General features: G+C 39.0%; 1 long non-coding RNA gene across 1 annotated transcript; it reads right to left on the minus strand.

The window, feature by feature from the left end:
• Nucleotides 1-1,639: 1,639 nt before the first annotated feature.
• LOC134297348 (uncharacterized) lies at nucleotides 1,640-15,144 on the minus strand. Its single transcript, XR_010004058.1, has 2 exons — nucleotides 15,024-15,144; nucleotides 1,640-2,525 (listed from the first exon to the last, which is right to left on the minus strand). It is a non-coding gene; the product is annotated as an uncharacterized LOC134297348 (long non-coding RNA).
• Between the last annotated feature and the right edge of the window lie 324 nt (nucleotides 15,145-15,468).

Genomic DNA, 15,468 nt, shown 5'->3' on the forward strand with positions numbered 1-15,468 from the left:
CACTCTCTACCTGGTTATTTTGTGTCTTTCCCTGACTCCTTCTTTTGCACGCAATCTCTCTCTCTCTCTATCTAACACGTCCGTCCTTTTAACTCTGGCTGAGGCTCCTCCGCCATAGATTAATACGGCGGGCGATACAAATTGGCTCATATCTTTATCAAAATTACACCTAGCACACTCCTCTTTTAGTCCTAACCCTTCCTAAGGCTCCTGACTCAAGGACCACCAGCGGAACCAAAATCGGTCCAGTTCTCGGCACCTCATCAGCTGACTGTCAAACGGAACCGACTGCTCTTTTCAAGCCAGACTGCTCTCTTCCAGCCTTATCCCGGACTTTCCTCTCCCCGCGACCCGCGGGATGGTTTTAGGAGATCCCTGGTCCCTTTCTATGAACTGGGGATGGGGGGATCGCTCTCCCGCTGGGGAGACATAGTTCTCCAAGGACCTTCACCCTCTCTACAGCTGCCAGGAGGGTGCCTGGACGGGCGCCCTCCACGTTTCATTCATACCTTCATAATTTTATGAAGGAGAAGAACACTCTTCCCCAGACCTATCCCTGAACTTATGAAATCTTATACTTCCAAAGACTGCAACCAACATGTGCCTCTTCCCCATGCCATCTCTATGAATTCCTTCCACCACAGATGAACTCTTTTCCTCATGTATCCGTGAATTTTCATATTCTATGTACCTGGACGCCCTCATGAATCACTGTTGTATGAATTTCTAATCGTTGGGCTAACTTCATGAATTGTAAAATCATGCTGCTAAAACTCCACTTTTATGAATTTCCATATTGGGTTCCCCAGATGTTGTGAACTTCGTTCTTATCAAATGTTTTCAATTGTTTATATCATTCATGATTCCCCTTTATGCAATGTAACCCACCTCTATGGATTCTCCCTTACTTCCTTGAAATCTATCTATCTGCCTATATGTATTTGTACTCTTTGGGATCCCCGGAAAATATGTATTTTTCCCAGCTGGGTTTATATTCCAACTTTATTTTATTTTTCATTTTATTTCATATAATTGCCAAGTCATGAAATCAAATAGGGAATATTTCGAACTCAACTTGAACCCCAGAACCTGCCCCATTTTCTATGACCCAGGCTTACCTTCCCAAAAACAAAAGGTTAATCCGCTGCCGCTTAACCCAATCAAATTCAGATTGCATGGACAATATAGGGCTTGAGTCGCCGAATTCGGAGTATTTGACCTAAAGGTGATTCGCCCTCAAGGCAAACATTGTCATATCTCCTCCAAAAGGAAATCCAGGACACCTCAGGAAGGCGCCCTGCTGAGCCCATCACCACCCATCCCTACTTCCACCTCTGACACCCCAAGGCATATCTGAAATCTGTATACGTGACAGGAACCCTTGATTGCTGTCATTAATCCCTTTAGAATTCGGCCGGGCAGGAATTAATCCGATCTTTCCTGCTCAGTCACTTCATTGTTTCAATAACTCCCGCCTTCTCCTCCCTGATTGGCTCGAGTGGGGACAAAAAGCAGCTCCCTATTGGGCCAGCAGAGCAAGGCGGGAAACGAAAGCCCGCCTCGTTCAACCCTCTAGCCTATCCACGATCAGATGGGCGGGGGAGTGGGGCGGGAAATTCAAGGGGCTGTCAGACTGAAACATTGTATAAATATGGCTTTATTTTGGTTATATGGTACCCTAGTAGACTGAATGATCACTACTAGAGTCCTTTTCAGCTGAATCACTCAATAAAGACTCATTGGCGGATTTTCCTTCAACTTTGGCGGACCTTCCTCATTTCGGCTTCAGGTTTTATTGCGGCTCATATTTTCCTATTGGCTCCGCCAAGGTCCGTTCTCTCAGGACCGGATCGGGACTCTCCTTAAGGGCCCGATCCCCTAAAGCGCGGTCGACAACACATCCATCTTGCCCTTGGTCGGCCTCTCTTCCTTTTTCCTTCCATTTTCCCCAGCATCATGATCTTTTCCAAGCTTTCCTGTCTCCTCATGATGTGGGCAAAATACTTCTGCCTTGCCTCTAATATTCTTCCCTCCAGTGAGCAGCCGGGCATTATTTACTGGAGGATGGACTGGTTGGATCTTCTTGCGGTCCAAGGCAGGATTTTCCTCCAGCACCAAAGTTCAAAAGTATCTATCTTCCTTCGCTCAGCCTTCCTTATGGCCCAGCTCTCGCATCCATAGGTTACTATGGGGAATACCATTGTTTTAACTATGCGGACCTTTGTTGCCAGTGTGCTTTTCACTATTTTATCAAGATTGGCCATTGCTCTTCTCCCAAAGAAGTAGACGTTTTCTGATTTCCTGGCTGCAGTCTGCATGTGCAGTGATCTTTGCGCCTAGAAATATAAAGTCTGTCACTGCCTCCACATTTTCTCCCTCTATTTGCCAGTTATCAATTGGTCTGGTTGCCATAATCTTCGTTTTCTTGATGTTTAACTGTAACCCGACTTTTGCACTTTCTTCTTTCACCTTGGAGATAAGGCTCCTCAGCTCCTCCTCACTTTCATCCAACAGAGTGGTATCATCTGCATGCATTAAATAAACAATTACAATTTAAACCAAACAATTAAAACATCAATTATTAAAACATCAATTAAAATCATGTTATCCAAAACGTAATCCACAGCCGTTCCATTTATCAATCACATTGATTCATGGTCACTTATTGCACTGCTCCAATTACTTGTCAAAAGCTTGGTCCCAAAGCCATGTATTAAGTTTTCCTGAAGGTCAGGAGAGAAGGGGCTGATCTAATTTTGTTGAGGAGGGAGTGCCTGAAAAGGAGGTGGGACTGAGAGCAGAGCCTCCCAGGATGATCTTAACCTCCAAGATCTTAACCTCCATAAATTGAAGTCAGCCTGATGGCAATTAACAATAACAATGTTCCTTCACACTTGCAAGTATACTTTTTGGGTCATTGCATAACATCATCTTCAGTTCACGGTGGTGTAAACAAGAGTCCCACAAATGTAATCTTTGCATTTGAAATTGTGCATTCTTGAAATTGTCAAAGCAATTTTCAGTGCCTTCTGTGTACTATTTCATTCACTGCCTTCTCTACTGCATAAAGAAGCAAAAATCAAGGCTCTTTACAGATAAGTAAGAGATGACACAACAATGGTATTCAGCAGAAATTTGGTGTAGAACAACTATTCCTTAAGTACATGGGTATAGATTTACACTGATGTAGGATCTTAGCCATGTGTACCAAAATGTACACACATTTCCATGTAAAAAAATCTCCACAAAGTCTTAAATGCTGGTACACAATAAAGATAGAGGAAATGGAGGTAAAATTTAGTGAATTGGAATGAAACTGAGACAGAGTTTTCCACATCCCTAAATGGAACACATGGGTAGATGATGATATAATGGGTGGTAAGAACTAGTGACCATTAAATTCAAATCAAACACGTTCTAATTGAACAGGCATTGTTAACATGGCAATCATCCCAACTTTAAGAAGACATCTGTTTGTTTTTGTTTTTTTTGTTCAGAATGGTGAGATCCCGGACTCAGTGTCAATTTAATACTGAAAGTAACATGTAAACTAGGCCTTGATAGGAAATGAATGACAGGTTCAGACTGCTAAATATTTTGGATAACTAAAAGTCAATTAATGGCATTGCTCTGTGAAAGATCTAAGACAAGAGGTGTGGAAAGATCAAAGCATCCTCTCTCATAGGATGCTTGGAAGTCTACCAGAAATTATATTTCTGCAGTCATTTATGACCACTGAGCAACCTTGGGAATTCAAGTAGAAAATCAATTTCAGGCGTTTGCAGATGAATGCATAAGACTTTCTGATGGCCACATTAAATAGCCCTGCATGCTAAAAGAAAATAACTTTTAAAAAAGAGGCCATAGCCTTCAATTGTATTGAAAATTATCCATGTGGTTAATGTAGGATTTCACCACTGACCTTTTAATACGAAATCAGGGAGCATGCCGAACCTCTGATGGGGAAAGAACAATGGGGTGCAATATGCTCATATCAATAAATATTTAAATCTCTATATTACCTACCTACTTGTAGTAAATCAAGCTCACAGAAAACAACTTGTACTTTAAACAGCCAAGTCACTCTTTTTCGGGTAAGTCTTTTCTTCCTTTACACATGAAAATGAGTCTTTGGAATTAGTCCATGAAAGCTAGCAGCTTGGAAAAAATTCCAGTTGAAGTTGGAACACATTTATTTTTATATATCTAGCTGTGTCCTCCAGTGAGCTCAAGCTATTTTGCAATGTGGCTATTATTTTCTGAACAACCCTGTGGAGTTGTTGGATCCAACTATGGCTGGATCTACACTGCCCTATATCCCAGGATCTGATCCCAGGCCCCATCTATCTGCTTTGACAATCTGGATTATGTGGCAGTGTAGAAGGGGCCTTAGTCTCATGAGAAGGCAAAGGCTTTTTCTGACCCATCCAGTGTTAACTGCTTTGACTATGTGGGAATCATTTTCTAGTACTACCTTCTCAATCATGGTTGTGTGGGTGCCTTGTTGAGATCAGCAAAGGTACCTGATGACAACTAGGAGTTCTCTGCATCTCTGTGGTTGTCTGCTGCAGTGACAGCATACAATATGGACCCTATCCATTCCTTATTCTTCATGTGGACAGCAGATCAGTTTGCTTTAGAGCCCGTCATTCTGTCTGCACTCTGTTTGAAACTCTGGATTATTTCTCAATTTTGCTTAACACAAGAGTAAACCAGTTCAGACCACTTTATCTTCCATTAAGGAGAATGTTGTCCCTGGTCATCATTTGGGCATTCAGGAAATGCTTCTGGTCTACTTCAAATTTGAGAGCTAGTGTAGACAAGCCCAAAGAAAATTCCCATGATAGTCTGCATTATGATTGCTGTGAGTCAGAATTGTTTGGCAGGCATACAATAACAACAACAATTTGGATAATGCACTAAACAGTTAACTTCTGTAAAAGAATTTGCATGTTTTTAAAAAGAGCTCAGTTACTATCTATATGCTCTAAGGCATGAGAGTCTGTCTGATCTTGGAAGTTAAGCAGGGTCTACTCTTGAGAAGTAGACTTGAGAAGGTATCACCAGTGAAAGCCAGGAGTTGGATGACAATCCTTGAGAAGGTACCACCAGTGAATGCCAGGAGTTGGAGGATATATTTCAGAGGACGAAACTCAAAAAACCAAATCTGAGTATTTCTTGCCTAAAAAAACCTTGTGAAATTCATGGAATCGCAGAAGACAGCAGGCACCTTGCAAACACAAGTATTCATTTGGTGCCTCTGTGATATACTTCTGATAACACAAACTTTGCATTTAATTATAGGTGTCATGGCCTTTTGTACAGAGTCAAAAAAGAAGAAATGTATTGTTCAACAAGAGATGAAAAGAGGGCATAAATTTTCATAAAATTTGTAGATTTTTTTAATACATAGAGATGCAAGTATAGAGAAAAGTTTATGCAAATGATTCACAAAAACTGGGGGTTTGGACCAGCACCTGATAACCCCAAATGAAATACATATGGCCACCTGAGGCCCCTTCTACACTGCCATATAGACTCATATGATCCAGTTCAAAGCAGATAATGTAGATTATCTGCTTTGATAATCGGGATTTTATAACAGTGTAGAAGGGGCCTTAGATGTAGGCCTTCAACAGTGGCCACCAGGTGATGGTGCTTTGGAAAAAATGGTGCTGAATAAATGGTATGAGAGTGAAATATGACCGCAGTTATTTCCTCTGAATGATTGCTATACAAGCCTTCATTTTTGTAATCTTCTTAGGTTGTTTTATCTGTATCCATTTTACAAGTCTTCTTAGAATTCTTTCTGACCATCTCTCACACTCCTCAGAACCATTAAGGCCCCTTCTACACTGACATATAAAATCCAGATTATCTGCTTTGAACTGGAATATATAGTAATGTAGATTCAGCTAATCCAGTTCAAAGCAGATAATGTGGATTATCTTCTTTGATAACCTGAATAATATGGCAGTGTAGAAGGATCCTGAGTCTACGGGTTGCACATTCCTTATTTGAAATTATTAGGAGCAGTAATCTTTTCAATTTGGGTTTTTTAAATATGGAATATTTGCATATATAAAATGAAGTATCTTGGAGATGGGCCTCAAATCTAAACATGAAATTCATTTACATTTCATATATGCATAGCCTGAAGGTAATTTTATACAATATTTGTAATTTGTGTATGAAACAAAGTTTGTGTACATCTAAACATCAGAGAGCAAATGTGAGACTATCTCAGACACCCATGTGGACAGTTTTGGACTTTGGAGCCTTTCAGGTTTTAGATTTCTGGATAAGGGATACTCAATCTGTGCCATGTCAGCTCTCGGTCTCCGAAAAAGACTGTGAAATAGGCATTGCAGAGTAGATTACATAGTTCATAGTGTGTGTGTGTATACATATAATCTATTTTTCCCTTTTCCTTTTACTTTACGTCTGATTTATTGTAGATGCCTTGAGGGGCTGTGTGGATAAAAGGGCAAGGCAAACATACTGTAATAAATAACACAAAGACTTGCATTTGGCTGTTTATAAGATTGTGATATGGTAACATTGAACCTCTGAGTATTGTTCTTTGCTTTCAATTTTTCTTGTTGTTTACATCGTCTCAAGGAAACAGGGATTGAATTTATTTCTTCTCACTTTCTAAGTATAGAGTGGTGCCACAATGACTTTTGGTACCATAGAGTTACAGTTCCATTATCTCAAGAAGGGATTTCCTGACAAATAGTTGACTCCAGCAGAGTTAAAGAGGAGGCAGCTTGTAGAAGCCAATGTATTTCAGAGTTGCAATGGTCAGGCAGCAGTATGTACAGTGGAACCTCCATATCAATGGGTTCTGCATTTATGGAAAGAAGGTGGGTTGGAGGGTGTCAAATTCCTGGAACAAAACTCCAGGAAGAAGCAAAAGAATATTTTGGGTACATTTTTCTCATTTTTAATTGCACAGCCTAATATGATCTTCAAATAGGGAAAAGGGGCGGGATACAGACAGCACGCATCACTTTGATTCTTTTATGTAAGTATTACTCTCAGCCTTTCTGTCCAAAGAATTTTGAGACAATCCAAGTGGAAAGGAAAGATGACACCATAAAATAATGACACCAAGATACAATTTTAACTCTCATGGTTCCATCTTATGAAACCCTGGTTTCATCCCTTTGTCACTTTAGGGATGGGTATTTTACAATCCTTGGCCAGAAACTTGAAGGACTTATCAGGGTTAATTGGAGACCTCATGCAGTTTTTTTTTATGTTTTTTATGTTATCTGTTATCACATATTTAGGAATGTATTGAGTCTCATAACACTTGTGAAGAATCCTGAAGAAGGGATTTTCCCGAAACAAAGATTTACAAGCCCGGGGTTCTTTGTAGAGACTTTCCCAAGGACACCTCAAGTATCTCATTCATTCCTACAGAGACTTTTCTTCAACATGTGTTGTCGAAGGCTTTCATGGCCGGGATCACAGGGTTGTTGTATGTCTTTCGGGCTGTGTGGCCATGTTCCAGAAGCATTCTCTCCTGATGTTTCGCCCACATCTATGGCAGGCATCCTCACAACCTCTGAGGATGCCTGCCATAGATGTGGGCGAAACGTCAGGAGAGAATGCTTCTGGAACATGGCCACACAGCCCGAAAGACATACAACAACCCTTTTCTTCAACACTTTTCTTTTCCGTTGTTTACCAACTATAAGACAATACAGAAGAATGAAGATATAACTCTGACAGTTTGAACTATTTCCACCAGGAATATATAAAATTACTAACGGGACTTAAATACTGTATATATGAGTGAAGATAAAAACTCTGACTATATGTATAATCTCTGTTTAAAAAAACTGCACTATTGGATATTGTACCATTATAAATCCTTGTTCAGCTATTCATTTCTAGATTAAATTGTCTTATATACTTTATAACATTATTGTGTATAACAGCTGACTACTTGTTGTTTTGCTTTTTGGTATTTATTATAGATATCTGTGCCTCTTGGATTCATGAAAGTGGAGGCCAGAGTGTGGTGGTCATACTCAACTACTGGCTCAAAATATCCTGTGATCCCCCTGGTCTTGCCCCACTAACCATGAAGGATGAGTTCCAGTCCACATGGAAACAGACTGTAGCAACAAAAATCTCATTACTGGGCTTCTCTCCAGGGTTGCTACTCAGTGTGGAGCCCGATCAAGCCAAAGCACTCATCAAACAATGTATCTCAGACACAGAGTGCCAATTGGATCTAGCCTACGCCCCAACCTTTAATGTCAACGAAGCCAGCAGATATCTTGCTTCCCGTATGGCATACTTAACAAATCTAGAGGTTCCCAATCATGGGAGGGCCTTCATCCTGGTTCGATGCCACACACTTCCATCAGCTCTACTCGAGGGCCGATACAGGAAGACCCCTTACCCAGAGAGACTCTGCCCCTGTGACTTGGGTCAAATAGAAACAACTGAGCATGTGCTCCTACAGTGCCTGTTCTACAGGGACATTCAATCCAGACTCATCCTGCCTTTGCTATATAATTACCCAGGTCATTCAGGACAATTTTACACCACTCTTCTGCTCTCAGAAACCAACCCAGTTATAACATACAATGCTGCCAAGTTTTGTGTAGTAGCACTTAAAATCCGCCGAGTGATGACTGGATCCAAAAGTTAACAACCTATCAGCTAACTGAAATGTAAATCAGTTCTTCCCACCCCTGTCCCCTAGACTTGTGCCCTGAATGCTCCTACCCCTCCAACAATCTTCCTCTCTCTCCATCGCTTTTTAGTCCCCTCCCTTCTCTAAATAGTTTTGTGTTTTAGCCTTCAACATACCTTTGTTTTTTAGCCCTTTAGATTTTAATGTACAATGCTTCTATAAGACTGTACCCCACTTATGCTAGTCTATGACCATAATAAAGATTTTGATTTGATCATGGGGACCAAGCCCAGTAATACACAATAAAATACATCAACATAGGTACATTTAACTTATAACATGTAAAATCATAAAAAACATAAAATCAAGTAAAGCAACTCAACAATGATAGGTGCAGTGAGCCTGGATGGGGGGTGTGTTGTTTTTGTAATTCTACATATACAGTGCATATTGGGAGTGGCTTTTAATTTTGTTGTACAATGCACAATGACAATATATTTATTCTATTCTATTCTATTCTATTCTATTCTATTCTATTCTATTCTATTCTATTCTGAAAGATGCAAATACAACTTCTGCTTAAAGAACTTAAAATAAGTAGAATTCATCACCCTTTAAGGCAATCCATTCCACTTTCTGACAGCTCTTACAATCAAGAAGTTCTTCCCAATGATTAAGTGGAATCTCTTTCTGTGCTAGTGTCCTAGTCAACGGAGCTGGAGAATACTTTCCTTGGAGTAAGCCCCATTAAACATGATGAGATCTTCTTTGAGTAACAATGAATAGGATAAAAAGGGCAAAAAATGAAAGGAAGCATCCAGCATCACCTTTCAAACTGACTCGTGTTAAAAATAAATGCTGACCTTCATGGGTTTCAATCCATTTCTTCACACACTGATAAGATCCAACATCACACCTTGGGCATATTTTATAATTATGGAGGTGGATATAGAAAAACGCAATTAGTGTTGCTGGCCATAGGTCCTGGCCCAGCAGCTGGTGCCAGCACCTCTCATTGGCTTTAACTGCCATCAATCTGGCCATTGAGTGGGAGACAGCCATCCAGACACAGCTCCATCATGTCCTGATCCAGCAGCTGTTCAGAGACCTCCCACTGTCTTCCACTATAAGGGCCTGTCCTCTTGCATGACCAAAAACCACATGACGTTATTAAAATTAGCAACAAAACACTTGAATATTAAAAGGTTTATCTTCAAAATTTTCCTAAAACTTCATGAATGATGGAAGATGACATGAATTAGAAAGTTCAGATTTACTGAAGTAATGGTCCACAAGGCTACAAACAAAAAAGGTATATTACTCATTTAGTTTGCTGTCATTATGAAGAGACAAAAACAGTGGATTTCTGGTTTAGGAATGGCGGCCGACTAAATGACGAATGGCTCTGTCCTAGTCATTGGAAATTATTAGTGCATCCAACGAGTTCAAAATAAGGGCAGGAGTCCACCTGACTTCACACACAAATTAGCCAAGGAGGAGTGTGGACCTTTGCAAATTTCGCAACAGCGGTGCGGGTGGCTGTTTTCAGATACAATCCCAATGTAATAATGACTTGTAATTTGCTGGATTAGAGAGAAAAGAGAAAGGAAAGGAGGAAGATTTTTCAGTGTGACCTTGAATGAACAGCAGACAAAACATTTCATTTATTTACGAAATATCTTCATGAAGCATTGCTAAATATAGGACCTTGTTCATAAAAGACATTTATTAGAAAACTTGTCAAAATATGACATTTAGTGGACAAAAGTGTTTACATAATAAATCCAACATTCGGTTTAAACATCCTAAAATGAAGAAAGGAAAACAACACAATAATATATTGGCTAATATAATTAGATAATGTTTTATCTGATTTGTGCTGTCGTGTCTGGGCATGGCCCCATGTAAGCCGCCCCGAGTCCCTCCGGGGAGATGGGGCGGGATATAAGAATAAAATTATTATTATTATTATTATTATTATTATTATTATTATTATTGGCTAAACTTATAGAATTTATGAAGCAACTGGAAATTCTGAATGTATTAATCAATAGTGCCAACAATAAACATCACCTTGAAGAGTTCTCTAGTAGCCTCCTAAGAAGGTCAATTGAAATTAGAAAAGCAATATGAGCAGGGGGAGCCAAATAAGAAGGGAAAAATTGAAGAAGAAATTGAAGATAAACAAATAAATAATCATGAAGAAGGAATCCAGAGGGAACCATTACAGAATGGACCCCAGACAGAAATCCAGCAACAAAACATACAGCTAGAGCAAGATAAACCTCAAATTAAGTTGGGAGATACTACAGAAGAGATCTGGGGCCAGAAGAAGATGCCAATTTGAATATCTACAAATATCTACAAAAAGAGTTGGAATAAATGTGGAGACATAAGTGGTTCAGAAGTAAATGCTGATTGCAAAACAGGAAACAAAAAGCTCAAGGAAGAGACTACAATGACTTTAAAGAAGATTGAGCAAGATTATATTCTTGAGTGGTTAGCACAGGACTTTGTAAAAGCGGATATGTGGCTGAAGAGCAGGGCATAAATATACTAAATAAAAAAATGAATTAAATAAATAAATAAATACCAGTGAATAAAACAAGCCTTCAAACAGTGTGGAAAGTGATCCTGGTCTATAAGGCTAGTTCTCAGACAATTCTGAGGGGTTAAAACACTAAATCTACTTCCACGGGAAATCAATTGTGTTGTGGACAATTAATTTGCTGCAGATAATATATTTTATTGTATGCCTGGTTCTTTCTTTTTTTATTTTTTTTTAAATTTTATTGAATAAACATGTAACATAAGTGAGAGACATACATACATACCATACCATTGTGCATAAAAAAGGGAAAAAATGACAGAAAAGAAAGAGAAGAGATAATAAAAAAGAAAAGAAGAAGAAAAAAATAGGACCTAAGTTATCCCTACAAACACAAAATCTATCCACAAACAATGCAGTCATTTTAAAATTGACTTCCTTCTGTTGTGTGGTGCTTTGAAAACTTTCTTTCTATATATAATACACCTTTGTTTCTCTTATTTGCTTACTACCTCTTTATTTACATGGTCTGTGACGGTCCTTTGTTTAGTCATTCTTCACTGAATCTTCTTCATATTATTATCTTACATTTTTCATTTCTTAGATAATTTTTAATCATTTCCCAATTTGTTTGTTTTCTTGATTTTCCTTGAGTATTTGATAATAAATATGTTAATTTGTCCATGTTCATTATTTCAAAAATTTTATTATACCATAATTTGATGTCTGGTCTATTTTTCCCCCTCCATTTTTTGGCATAGACTAGTCTCGCAGCTGTTACTAAGTAATTAAATAGGATTTCTTTATTTTTGTCTTTTTCTATGTCATACATCCCTAGGAGAAGAAATTTGGGGTCTAGATTAACTTTTATATGTAACATGTTCTGTATTCCTTGTTGTATTTCCTTCCAAAATTCTTTGGCCTTCTCGCATGTTCACCAGCAGTGGTAATACGTGCCTGGTTCTGAAGACATATGTTGTAAGTCAGGAAGCCATTCTCTCTGTTCATACCTCTGCTAGATTCTTCCTTTCTTTCCTCTTTTTTAACCTTTTTTATTCTATGGTAAACTAATACAAGATATGCACACAATCTTGCAGCACATTCAAAAATACCTGAGATAATGAAGTAGGTAATCTTTCAGAAACTTAGTCTACTTCTTCAGATGTCTTCTGAGTGCACAAAAGTTTTTTTGCTACCGACTTCATTCTCCAAATTAGTCTGTAAGGTGCTACAATATCTCTTTGCATACTCACATTTCAGACCAAAACAACAATGCCTTTGATTTCTTTGAAAATATATGTAAGATTGCTCTGAGTTTCATTATCTTGCATCTAGTAAGCTGCATCCATGGATCCACAGCTTGAAAATACTCCTAACACCCTATTTAAAAAACCCTAAAAGCAAATTTTATTTTTGCCATTCTATACAAAGGATACCATTTTACTTCTCTGTTATATCCATAGACTTAGGAGGGGTCATGGAACCAAACCCCAGAAGATACCAAGGAGCCACTGTATTCCGATTTTGGAAGCAATGACTACTGGCTTGGAGAAAACATGCATTAAGTTGTCCAAAGTTTGCATAAACATTATACCACTAATTTTATGGTGTGATGTTGATCCAAACTATATGGAGTGTACTGAACCTGGCGTAAGCAAATAAACAGGAGCCTATAACTTTCTTTAGAAAGTAGCTGCATTTGTGAATGAGTACCCTTAAATCTGGTTTGTCTGATAATATTTTAAAGCTGACTTTGAATTTCTTTATGAATGGACTCGGCTCCTAGGTTCATAATGGAAAGTTGACAGTTTTGAACTGGAGAATGGGGCAACTGATGAATTGAAGAGTGTGTCTACTATTTAGATAAGCACTTTCCTCTCTCCTATAGCTGCTCTCCCATAAATGATGCATAGAGCTTTTTATGAATTGTGCACTTTCAATATCCAATATTTATAACCCAAACTGTGAAATCTCCCTTTTTTATGCATCTCCTCGTGGCGGGACAAATGTATACATTTTCAAACCCATTTATTAGAAGAACTCACCGGCCTTCCCTTAGCTCAGCCAACTGCTTTAGTTAGACTAAGGATTTTCATAAATGAGATCACATGAAATTTACATCTTCAGTGAGGCTTCTCACTGTATTCATTTTCTCCACATCCGCTTTACATAATTACATTACACGTAAAACACAATAGCAAGGCTCATGTGGTGCCATGATTCATTCTTGCATATTGCAGCATAAGCCATGGGTTCATCATTTACCCACTGCTTACTGTTTCTCCCTTTACATGGCACACCAAGAATATGGCCATCAGCTTTAATGGATAAGCATAGAGCTGCCTATTGTACGTCAAATAGCATTTGTAGAAGACTTTTGTCTTCTATTTCCTATTCTTTTTGAAGCAAATAACAAAATGGCACAATTTCTTTAAAATCAAATATGTTGTCTTATGATACATTATCAATTTACTAGGCTAAGAAACCAAAATCTCTCCTGAAAACAAGCCAAGTTTCTATATCAGCTACTTAATTAAGTATTTTAACTATGTAGTTTCTCCTAGAACATTTTCCCACCAGCATTATAGAATGGAGGCTAATTGTCCAATTCTGCTCCTGCAGAATTTTGGGAAATGTAGTTTAGGGAAGCCGAGGACCCCTCTGGCTGAGAATTCAAAAAACTCCACTCTGAACTGCATTTCCCTGAATTCTGCAGGAGCAACTCAGACTATTGATAGATATAGCCTTCATTCTACAATGTCCTTCGCCTGGTTCACCCCAACTTAGTCCTGCCTTACTGAGCAGCAGCTATTATGAGCAAGGGAGGTCTGTCTCATGTTGATTGGGATGTGGCAAACTAATATTTCCTCTGTATTCTCACCAGTGATCACCAATACAACAATTAAAGACAGGATCATTGTTATAAGATCAACAATTTACTAGTGTGTGTCTGGGGGGTCTGTTCACACTACAAAAAGTTGTACTTCAGCTTCTAGGAGGCACAGCAAATAAGGTCAATAGTTATTGTGAAAGTTGTAGCTGTCATAGCTCTCTCTGAAATCTGAAGAACTAGTTATAGAGGAGTCAGATTGCCAACAGTTGCTCCAGATAACAATGGCCTTTTCCCAATTCAAAAGCTGGTAAATGAAACAATTTAGGTTCCTTTCCTCTTCAGGATACAATAGATACCAAAAATGTACCCTCCACATGAAGTTGGGTGAACAAATAAGGAGAGGCAACTACCTATACATCCCCCAGGAGCTCCCTAAAATCTTTTTTGTTTGTAAATATTCCATCCATGTGACATTTGTGTGACCTTGATTTTTGACTGCAGCTAACTACTGTGTGCATTTCCACTCCTAATCTGTTTTTCTGGATTGCTTGCTAAGGATTTTGATGCCATTCTTCCCTTCATCTTGCTGGATTAACTATGGATGACTACAAATCTGTGTCCTACAAATACTTGTGCTTGGGTCATCTACTGACTATAGCATAGGGCAGACAACTTCATCATATGCAGGGAGAGAAGCATCTTCTTCCCGTTTCTCTCCTCTGCTGACACAGAGTACCTTGGACCCATCACAAGATGCAGGACTACTTTCGGTGGGGCTCCGTGCTGGCAGCATTGCAGCAGTGGAGCCCAGAGGAGTTGGGCATACTCCCAATTTCTCATAGAAATTGCCAGATAAGATTCAGACCAATAACAGCAGTGTTGAAACAGTAAAGCCCCTAAAAGTTATTTCCATTTGTATGAACAACATGCTCTGTTGCATTACAAAATGAGCTGCTGAGATCAGAGGTCATTGCTTCTTTGCTTACCTTGCATTTCAAAAGGAATTGTTTGCAGCCGATCTTCAGTCATCTGGCCTCAAGGCGAAGAGAAAGGCTTCTGAGAAACAGGTTACGTGACTCTTAAAATATGCACTCTACTTCCCGGCTGCTTGCTCCATATTTCAAAGGAATTTCAAGTGACGGTAAGTGATTATCAGTTTCTCAATAGCACTGATTGTCAGTAGGTTGTGCAGAGGCAAATGGAAGCACTACTTCACATAATTCATGATCAATTTTTCAACTGAATATTACTGACTGTCACTAGTTTAGATCACATTTAGGAAAGACAAGTTGGAGTTCTGCCCACCATATGCTGTAATCCCTGGTGTGTGTGTGTGTGTGTGTGTGTGTGTGTGTGTGTGTGTGTATACCACACATACACAAACTGCTTCTATTGTTATGGGGCTTGGGGGCAGTGTTCTCCAATAATTCT

The sequence above is a fragment of the Anolis carolinensis genome, chromosome 3 (assembly GCF_035594765.1).
Source record: "Anolis carolinensis isolate JA03-04 chromosome 3, rAnoCar3.1.pri, whole genome shotgun sequence".
Lineage (NCBI taxonomy): Eukaryota > Metazoa > Chordata > Lepidosauria > Squamata > Dactyloidae > Anolis > Anolis carolinensis.